Here is an 8,735-nt window from a genome sequence, read left to right as displayed (position 1 = left end):
TGTCTCCATGGTTGTTTAATTTGTTTATGGATGGGGTTGTTAGGGAGGTAAATGCAAGAGTTTTGGAAAGAGGGGCAAGTATGAAGTCTGTTGGGGATGAGAGAGCTTGGGAAGTGAGTCAGTTGTTGTTCGCTGATGATACAGCGCTGGTGGCTGATTCATGTGAGAAACTGCAGAAGCTGGTGACTGAGTTTGGTAAAGTGTGTGGAAGAAGAAAGTTAAGAGTAAATGTGAATAAGAGCAAGGTTATTAGGTACAGTAGGGTTGAGGGTCAAGTCAATTGGGAGGTGAGTTTGAATGGAGAAAAACTGGAGGAAGTGAAGTGTTTTAGATATCTGGGAGTGGATCTGTCAGCGGATGGAACCATGGAAGCGGAAGTGGATCATAGGGTGGGGGAGGGGGCGAAAATTCTGGGGGCCTTGAAGAATGTGTGAAAGTCGAGAACATTATCTCGGAAAGCAAAAATGGGTATGTTTGAAGGAATAGTGGTTCCAACAATGTTGTATGGTTGCGAGGCGTGGGCTATGGATAGAGTTGTGCGCAGGAGGATGGATGTGCTGGAAATGAGATGTTTGAGGACAATGTGTGGTGTGAGGTGGTTTGATCGAGTAAGTAACGTAAGGGTAAGAGAGATGTGTGGAAATAAAAAGAGCGTGGTTGAGAGAGCAGAAGAGGGTGTTTTGAAATGGTTTGGGCACATGGAGAGAATGAGTGAGGAAAGATTGACCAAGAGGATATATGTGTCGGAGGTGGAGGGAACGAGGAGAAGAGGGAGACCAAATTGGAGGTGGAAAGATGGAGTGAAAAAGATTTTGTGTGATCGGGGCCTGAACATGCAGGAGGGTGAAAGGAGGGCAAGGAATAGAGTGAATTGGAGCGATGTGGTATACCGGGGTTGACGTGCTGTCAGTGGATTGAATCAAGGCATGTGAAGCGTCTGGGGTAAACCATGGAAAGCTGTGTAGGTATGTATATTTGCGTATGTGGACGTATGTATATACATGTGTATGGGGGGGGGGGGGTTGGGCCATTTCTTTCGTCTGTTTCCTTGCGCTACCTCGCAAACGCGGGAGACAGCGACAAAGTATAAAAAAAAAAAAAAAAAAAATATATATATTTATATAATATGTATATATGTGTGTGTGTGTGTGTGTGTTAAGTATCCACCTGAGGGTACAGTGTGACCTCATTAAGAATTCATTCAGAAAATCAACAAAAGGTTTTCCCAGAAGTGCTCAGCCCCACCACCGCCCACCTTCCCGGCAGACACAACAAGAGACTCAAGTGTCTTTTCCTGTTAGTTCACAACACTTGTACCTAGCCTGGAGGTGGCTCACTGCCACGCTGGCACCCCTCACTTCTCCACCTGGGAGGGACACACTCCACCTGCTCCACCATTGTCTTGCTGGTATATATACATTATGTATATATCACATGATACCCTCCAACTGCAAAAATTCGAACCTGACCTTCGGTTTGGTATATTTATAATTAATTGTCTCTCCATCTTTCTCCGCTACAAGCTTAAGATGATAACTTTCTAATCACACTGAGCTATGATTGGGTCTATGAAAACGACACCAGCCAAAGGATTAGCAAATAAATGAACATTTGTAAATTCTTTTAACCATTGTACAATATTGCTCGCTCTCTCTGTAGCTAATGGTCAATACACCTCAATCTTCGTAACCACAGTGCAATATTCCTCACTCTCTCTCTGTAGCTAATGGTCAATACACCTCTCCCTTCGTAACCACAGTGCAATATTCCTCACTCTGTAGCTAATGGTCAATACACCTCAACCTTCGTAACCACAGTGCAATATTCCTCACTCTCTCTGTAGCTAATGGTCAATACACCTCAACCTTCGTAACCACAGTACAATATTCCTCACTCTCTCTCTGTAGCTAATGGTCAATACACCTCAACCTAACCTAACCACAGTGCAATATTCCTCCCTCTCTCTCTGTAGCTAATGGTCAATACACCTCAACCTTCGTAACCACTGTATAGTATTCCTGAACCTCTGTCACAATTGTGGCACCAGCAACCTCATTTCTGAGGTGTGCCACAGCCTCACACCCTCATCACAAAAGAGGTTTAATCTCATCCTCACCTCATCACACTAGATCCCCTACTTCCTCATGACTTACACTTCACCTTACCTCATTCTTGCAGATGTCCCACTCACTCACACTATCTACACTTACACTTCACCTTACCTCATTCTTGCAGATGTCCCTCCCACTCACACTATCTACACTCCTCACCCTAATCTTCCTCACCGTGGACATATTGCTCTTGTACCATTTCCTTCTCTCCCTCCTAATAATACATCTATTTACCCACCCTTTTACCTATCTATCATGAGCCAGTTCCTCATCTTCCTCCAGACTCCCTCACAAATATACTACACTCATCCCTTTCAAAAGTTTGTGAGGTGAAAGATAAAAAATTGATTAATTCAAAATCAAAATTCTGAGAAGCCTTATGGAAATATACTTCTCAGGAAAATCCTGCTTGAACTGAGGCTTCCGGAAACCCGCCTGTTTCACCGAGTCTAGTAACAGATCATCCAATCAGAAAACAGTTTATCCAACTCCTAAGTTTAGGAAGTGGAGAAGAGGAGGACAGAAGGACACAGGGGAAGAGACCAGACAATATGCTCTCCAACTTTTAGTATATAAATGTCAATGATTTTCTTTTTTTCTTCAACAGATGCGAGAATATTTGATGAAGAAAATCTTTCATGGTGGAGAGAATATTTGATGGTAGAGAGAATATTTAATGATGGAGAGAATATTTGATGTTGGAGAGAATATTTGATGGCAATATGTGTATTTTTTCTTAATTCTTTAAAGAGATAATTGAGATTTCTATTTCATTCAGTGTTTTATATTGGAAATGTTAGCGAGATGACGTTTTTCTCCTCAGTGGTTCTGAGATGTGGTTGCAAGCTGATATCTTTAGTCATGATAAGATATGGCGGAGAACTGATATCTTAATTTTAGTTCGTCACTGTTGACGTCATCAAACGGGTTTAAAAAACCTAAAGGTTGCGATCAAGTCATGATCTGCGCTTCTCTCTACCGTGATGGACGAGTTCATCATGACCTGTAACCTCCTACTGTACCAGGACCCTCCTCGTTTTGTTACCATTTTTGTTGTATTCCTCCAGACCTTCTCTATTTGCTCTTCGTCCTTTTTTATTTAGTAGGGTGACCACACTTGAAAATTGTATTTCGTTCAGGTTTGATATACAACGCGGAAAGTTTGTTGACTATTTCCTTATTGATGTATGTAAACACGATTCTAGTTCTTGTTGTTAACACAGAGTTTGTCTCTTCAAGGTTAGGTGTTGACGACAGGTATGACACTGTGGTCATCTTGGAATCCCTTTCACATATGATCTTCGAAGTTGATTTCCCGCTACGTAGTAGTATTAAAGAGTCCTTCTTTCACTGTGAGTCATCTTCGTTACGTAGCATTAACTGATATGAATCTTATCAACATTGTATCAGATCAACGTTACACACTTTTGTCAAGGTTCCCTTGTAAGGTGAAGCAATCCCTCAAGCTTTCCACTTCCCCACTGACCTCTGCATCATCAGCAAAATGATTCTGGTAAGAGTCCAATCCTTCTAGCATGGTATAGATCAAGAAGAGAAATGGTCCTAAGACTGAAACCCTGTGGCACTCTGCTGTTGACCCAACCCACATCGAGCAGGTTCCTCTGACATGCGTCCTATATTCCCATCCACCACATCCAGAAGGTTCTTGTATTCCCATCCACAAAGATGATTTTCTTCTCTCCATCGAAGGAGTCTCGCCTTTTTTTCATGCCTGACGATTCAGCCTTTTTACCAACCTTCTGTGTAGCACGGCTTTTTTCATTCTGGCGGGCCAGGTTCACACAGTCCACCTTTCCTTACACCCGTGCTGCCTCTCCTTCAGGTACTTTCATTTTGCAGTGAGTCAATCATTTACTTTCTGATTATCTTTTCCTGCATCTTATAGTCTACAGTCGTCAAAGAACACGATCTGTAGTTCAGCCCATGTTCTTGGTTTTCTTAATGACAAGAATGAGTTTGCCATCTTCCGCAGTGACCTTGGCACATTCCCCTCCTTCAGCAACATCATGACCAGCATTTCAAGAGGTGTGGCAGGTGTATGTGCCACACCTTCAGCACACATGGAGGAGTTTCTTCTGAACCATGAGTCTTATGTGGGTCAGCGCACTTGATCACTCTGTTTATGTTTCTCTAGATATTTCACTTGTGTCCAAGATCTCTTTCGCTTCTCATCACACTCGTGTTTACATCATAGCGTCTTCCACTGTGAAAACACTTTTGAACTTGTTTTTCAGCTCCTTCCACATCCTCTTCGACTCTCTCTTGTGGTTCCTTCAGTCTGGTTACTTGTTCTTCACTGAATATTTCCCGCCTGATGAATGTATGGAAAAGTTTTGGAGTATCACCTTCTTTGTCCACAATATTCTTTTAAGTTTCCAACTTCCTCTTCCTACCGTCTCTGTTCTTATTCTTATTATTTCTTATCAAAAATGTTTGCTGGTTGGAGCGCTGCCTATATGCCTTCACGTCAGTAGTCTTAACTTTCGCATTGTGACGTCTCAGACTGAACCACACACACCTCCTTTTTAACTTTCCCTTCATATTCAAAGCTTAAATTACCAGTGTTCCAACTCCGTCATTGTAAACTTCATAAACCCTCCGGCAACGCTGACCAGCATCATGTCTACTGAACTCCTGTTCCCAGTTGATATTCCCTGAGAAATTATTGAATTTTGTGTCGTTGCCACAGTGATGTATCGTCTGCGATCTTGACTACTTCTCTGTTCCTTTCATGTCTTCATGCAACACGTAAGCAAAATCAAGCTTTTATTGACCACTCTTTCCGATGGCGTATTACCAATCATGTTCTCTGTTTCCATTCTACGATGAGTGATCATTAGATCTAGTAACGATTGTACAACCGTCCCTGTAATTCTGACATACTTACAGACATGCAAATCATACAAATTCCCTGTATACACTGTGTGAACTTGTACCTCCATTATTCGCCACCTCCAGAAGAAGCTAATTTCTCATAGTCTGTCCACTAATGATTCAAACCTGTCACTGAAACTTGACCATGTCTTGACAAGTGTATGTTTTACTCCCTCACTCATCATCCTGATTGTTCCTTCATTGATGTCTTTATTCAAATCTGTTCTAGTTCGTATATATCTTTCTAGAATCTAGTATTATGCTAATACCACTATTGCCTTTCTAGGATCTAGTATTATGCTAATACCACTATTGCCTTTCTTCCTGAAGCTATTCTTTTCATTATGCATCGTTGGAATAGGTCATCTAGCATTATATACGAGAACTATAAGGCTCTTGCTTATTAAGAGGGCTATTCCTTCTCTCCCTCATCCTACTCTGTCTTGCATAAATCACAGTTGTGCTTGTGAGCATTGTGTGAGTCACTTAGGGAATGATGAACACCCTCTGACCCAGTGAGGGTGTTATGAGCACTGTGGAGTTATTCATGGCGCTATATGAGTCACTGGTGGTTCCATTAGCGCAGTGTGAGTCACTGGTGGTGTTGTGAGCGCACTGTGAGTCACTGGTGGTGCTGTGAGTATAGTGTGAGTTACTGGTGAGTCATTTGTGGTGTTATGAGACCCATGTAAGTCCATGATGGCGCTATGAAAACCATGTGAGCCATGGGTGAATTTATGAGTTCTGTTTGAGTCACTGGGTATAGAGATGGGAGGACAATTTGAAAAAAATGTATTGCTCTCAGGACTTTGTGAGCTGATACTAAACACTCTAAGATCACTGGAGGTGTTGTAAGTGCCATGTGAGCGGCTTGTGAGCGGCTGCAAGTAATTTCACTAATGCTGTAAACATTATCTGGAATTATAAGCACACTGTAGCCGTCTTGTGAACATGCTTTGAGCACCCACTTCCATTCTGAGTCCTGTATGAGCCACAGATGGTGTTGTGAGTTGTGTTCAGTTACCAAAATGCTATAAGCAAGGTATTCCCTCCTCCCCCAAAGTTGTATTATGAGCACATTTTAAGGAAGCATTCGATGGTGAAATCACTTTATGAGCCAATACAGCCATTGTGAGCACTCTGGAGGACAGAGGGGAGGGGGAAAGTGCCTTTTAAAATTCCCTGATAAATGGCAGGAGTGGGGCAGGCTGGGGGGGGGAGGCCCTTTATTAAAAGGCAATGATTAATGGCTTGATTCAGAGCAGAGACGTATGATGGTTCAGGTATGGGAGAAAACAACATGACGTCAATACAGCAGAGAGAGCAAGCTGTGGCTTGACATTACGGTACTGGATGTAATGAAAGAGAGAGAGAGAGAGAGAGAGAGAGAGAGAGAGAGAGAGAGAGAGAGAGAGAGAGAGAGAGAGAGAGAACATTTCCATATAACTGATGCGTTTTTTCCTAGTTTTAACATAAGTCTAGATGGAATGTCATATATATATATATATATATATATATATATATATATATATATATATATATATATATATATATGTATCTTAATAACCATCCAGCCTGGTTCGTGGTTCTTAATTTACCAAAGGATAAAAAAACGACCGAGACTTTCCAATATTCTTGGCGGCTATATTGACCATCAATGTTTCATCTTATCTTTATCATTATAGCTAGTAACCTATCTATACAGGAGGGCTGGGGGCGATAAGGCTTCTGCTCTTTTATATCTTGTCCCAATAAGCTGTGAGAGTTGACTGTATATCATCATTTGTATTTTATTATACTTTGTCGCTGTCTCCGGCGTTAGCGAGATAGCGCAAGGAAACAGACGAGAAAATGGCCCAACTCACCCACATACACATGTATATACATACACGTCCACACACGCACATATACATATCTATACATTTCAACGTATACATATATATATATATATATATATATATATATATATATATATATATATATATATATATATATATATATGTATATATATATATATATATATATATATATATATATATATATATATATATATATATATATATATATATATATATATACACATACACAGACATACATATATACACATGTACATAATTCATACTTGCTGCCTTTATTCATTCCCATCGCCACCCTGCCACACATGAAATAACAACCCCCTTTCCCCGCATACGCGCGAGGTAGCGCTAGGAAAAGACAACAAAGGCCACATTCGTTCACATTCTGTCTCTAGCTGTCATGCATAATGCACCGAGACCACAGCTCCTTTCCACATCCAGGCCCCACAAAACTTTTCATGGTTTACCCCAGACGCTTCACATGCCCCGGTTCAATCCACTGACAGCACGTCGACCCCTGCATACCACATCGTTCCAATTCACTCTATTCCTTACACACCTTTCACCCTTCTGCATGTTCAGGCCCCGATCACTCAAAATGCTTTTCACTCCGTCTTTCCACCTCCAATTTGGTCTCCCACTTCTCCTCGTTCCCTCCACCTCCGACACATATATTCTCTTGGTCAGTCTTTCCTCACTCATTCTCTCCATGTGACCAAACTATTTCAAAACACCCTCTTCTGCTCTCTCAACCACACTCTCTTTATTACCAGACATCTCTCTTACCCTTACGTTACTCACTCGATCAAACCACCTCACACCACACATTGTCCTCAAACATCTCATTTCCAGCACATCCATCCTCCTGCGCACAACTCTATCCATAGCCCACGCCTCGCAACCATACAACATTGTTGGAACCACTATTCCTTCAAACATACCCATTTTTGCTTTCCGAGATAATGTTCTCGACTTCCACACATTCTTCAAGGCCCCCAGAATTTTCGCCCCCTCCCCCACCCTATGATCCACTTCCGCTTCCATGGTTCCATCCGCTGCCAGATCCACTCCCAGATACCTAAAACACTTCACTTCCTCCAGTTTTTCTCCATTCAAACTTACCTCCCAATTGACTTGACCCTCAACCCTACTGTACCTAATAACCTTGCTCTTATTCACATTTACTCTTAACTTTCTTCTTCCACACACTTTACCAAACTCAGTCACCAGCTTCTGCAGTTTCACACATGAATCAGCCACCAGCGCTGTGTCATCAGCGAACAACAACTGACTCACTTCCCAAGCTCTCTCATCCCCAACAGACTTCATACTTGCCCCTCTTTCCAAAACTCTTGCATTTACCTCCCTAACAACCCCATCCATAAACAAATTAAACAACCATGGAGACATCACACACCCCTGCCGCAAACCTACATTCACTGAGAACCAATCACTTTCCTCTCTTCCTACACGTACACATGCCTTACATCCTCGATAAAAACTTTTCACTGCTTCTAACAACTTGCCTCCCACACCATATATTCTTAATACCTTCCACAGAGCATCTCTATCAACTCTATCATATGCCTTCTCCAGATCCATAAATGCTACATACAAATCCATTTGCTTTTCTAAGTATTTCTCACATACATTCTTCAAAGCAAACACCTGATCCACACATCCTCTACCACTTCTGAAACCACACTGCTCTTCCCCAATCTGATGCTCTGTACATGCCTTCACCCTCTCAATTAATATATATATATATATATATATATATATATATATATATATATATATATATATATGGGCCTCTGGGGAGGCGTCCTCATCCGGCCCCCTTTTCTGTTCCTTCCTTTGGGAAAAAAAATAA

The sequence above is a fragment of the Panulirus ornatus genome, chromosome 2, assembly GCF_036320965.1.
Source record: "Panulirus ornatus isolate Po-2019 chromosome 2, ASM3632096v1, whole genome shotgun sequence".
Classification (NCBI taxonomy): domain Eukaryota; kingdom Metazoa; phylum Arthropoda; class Malacostraca; order Decapoda; family Palinuridae; genus Panulirus; species Panulirus ornatus.
Note: the sequence above shows the minus strand (reverse complement) of the source record.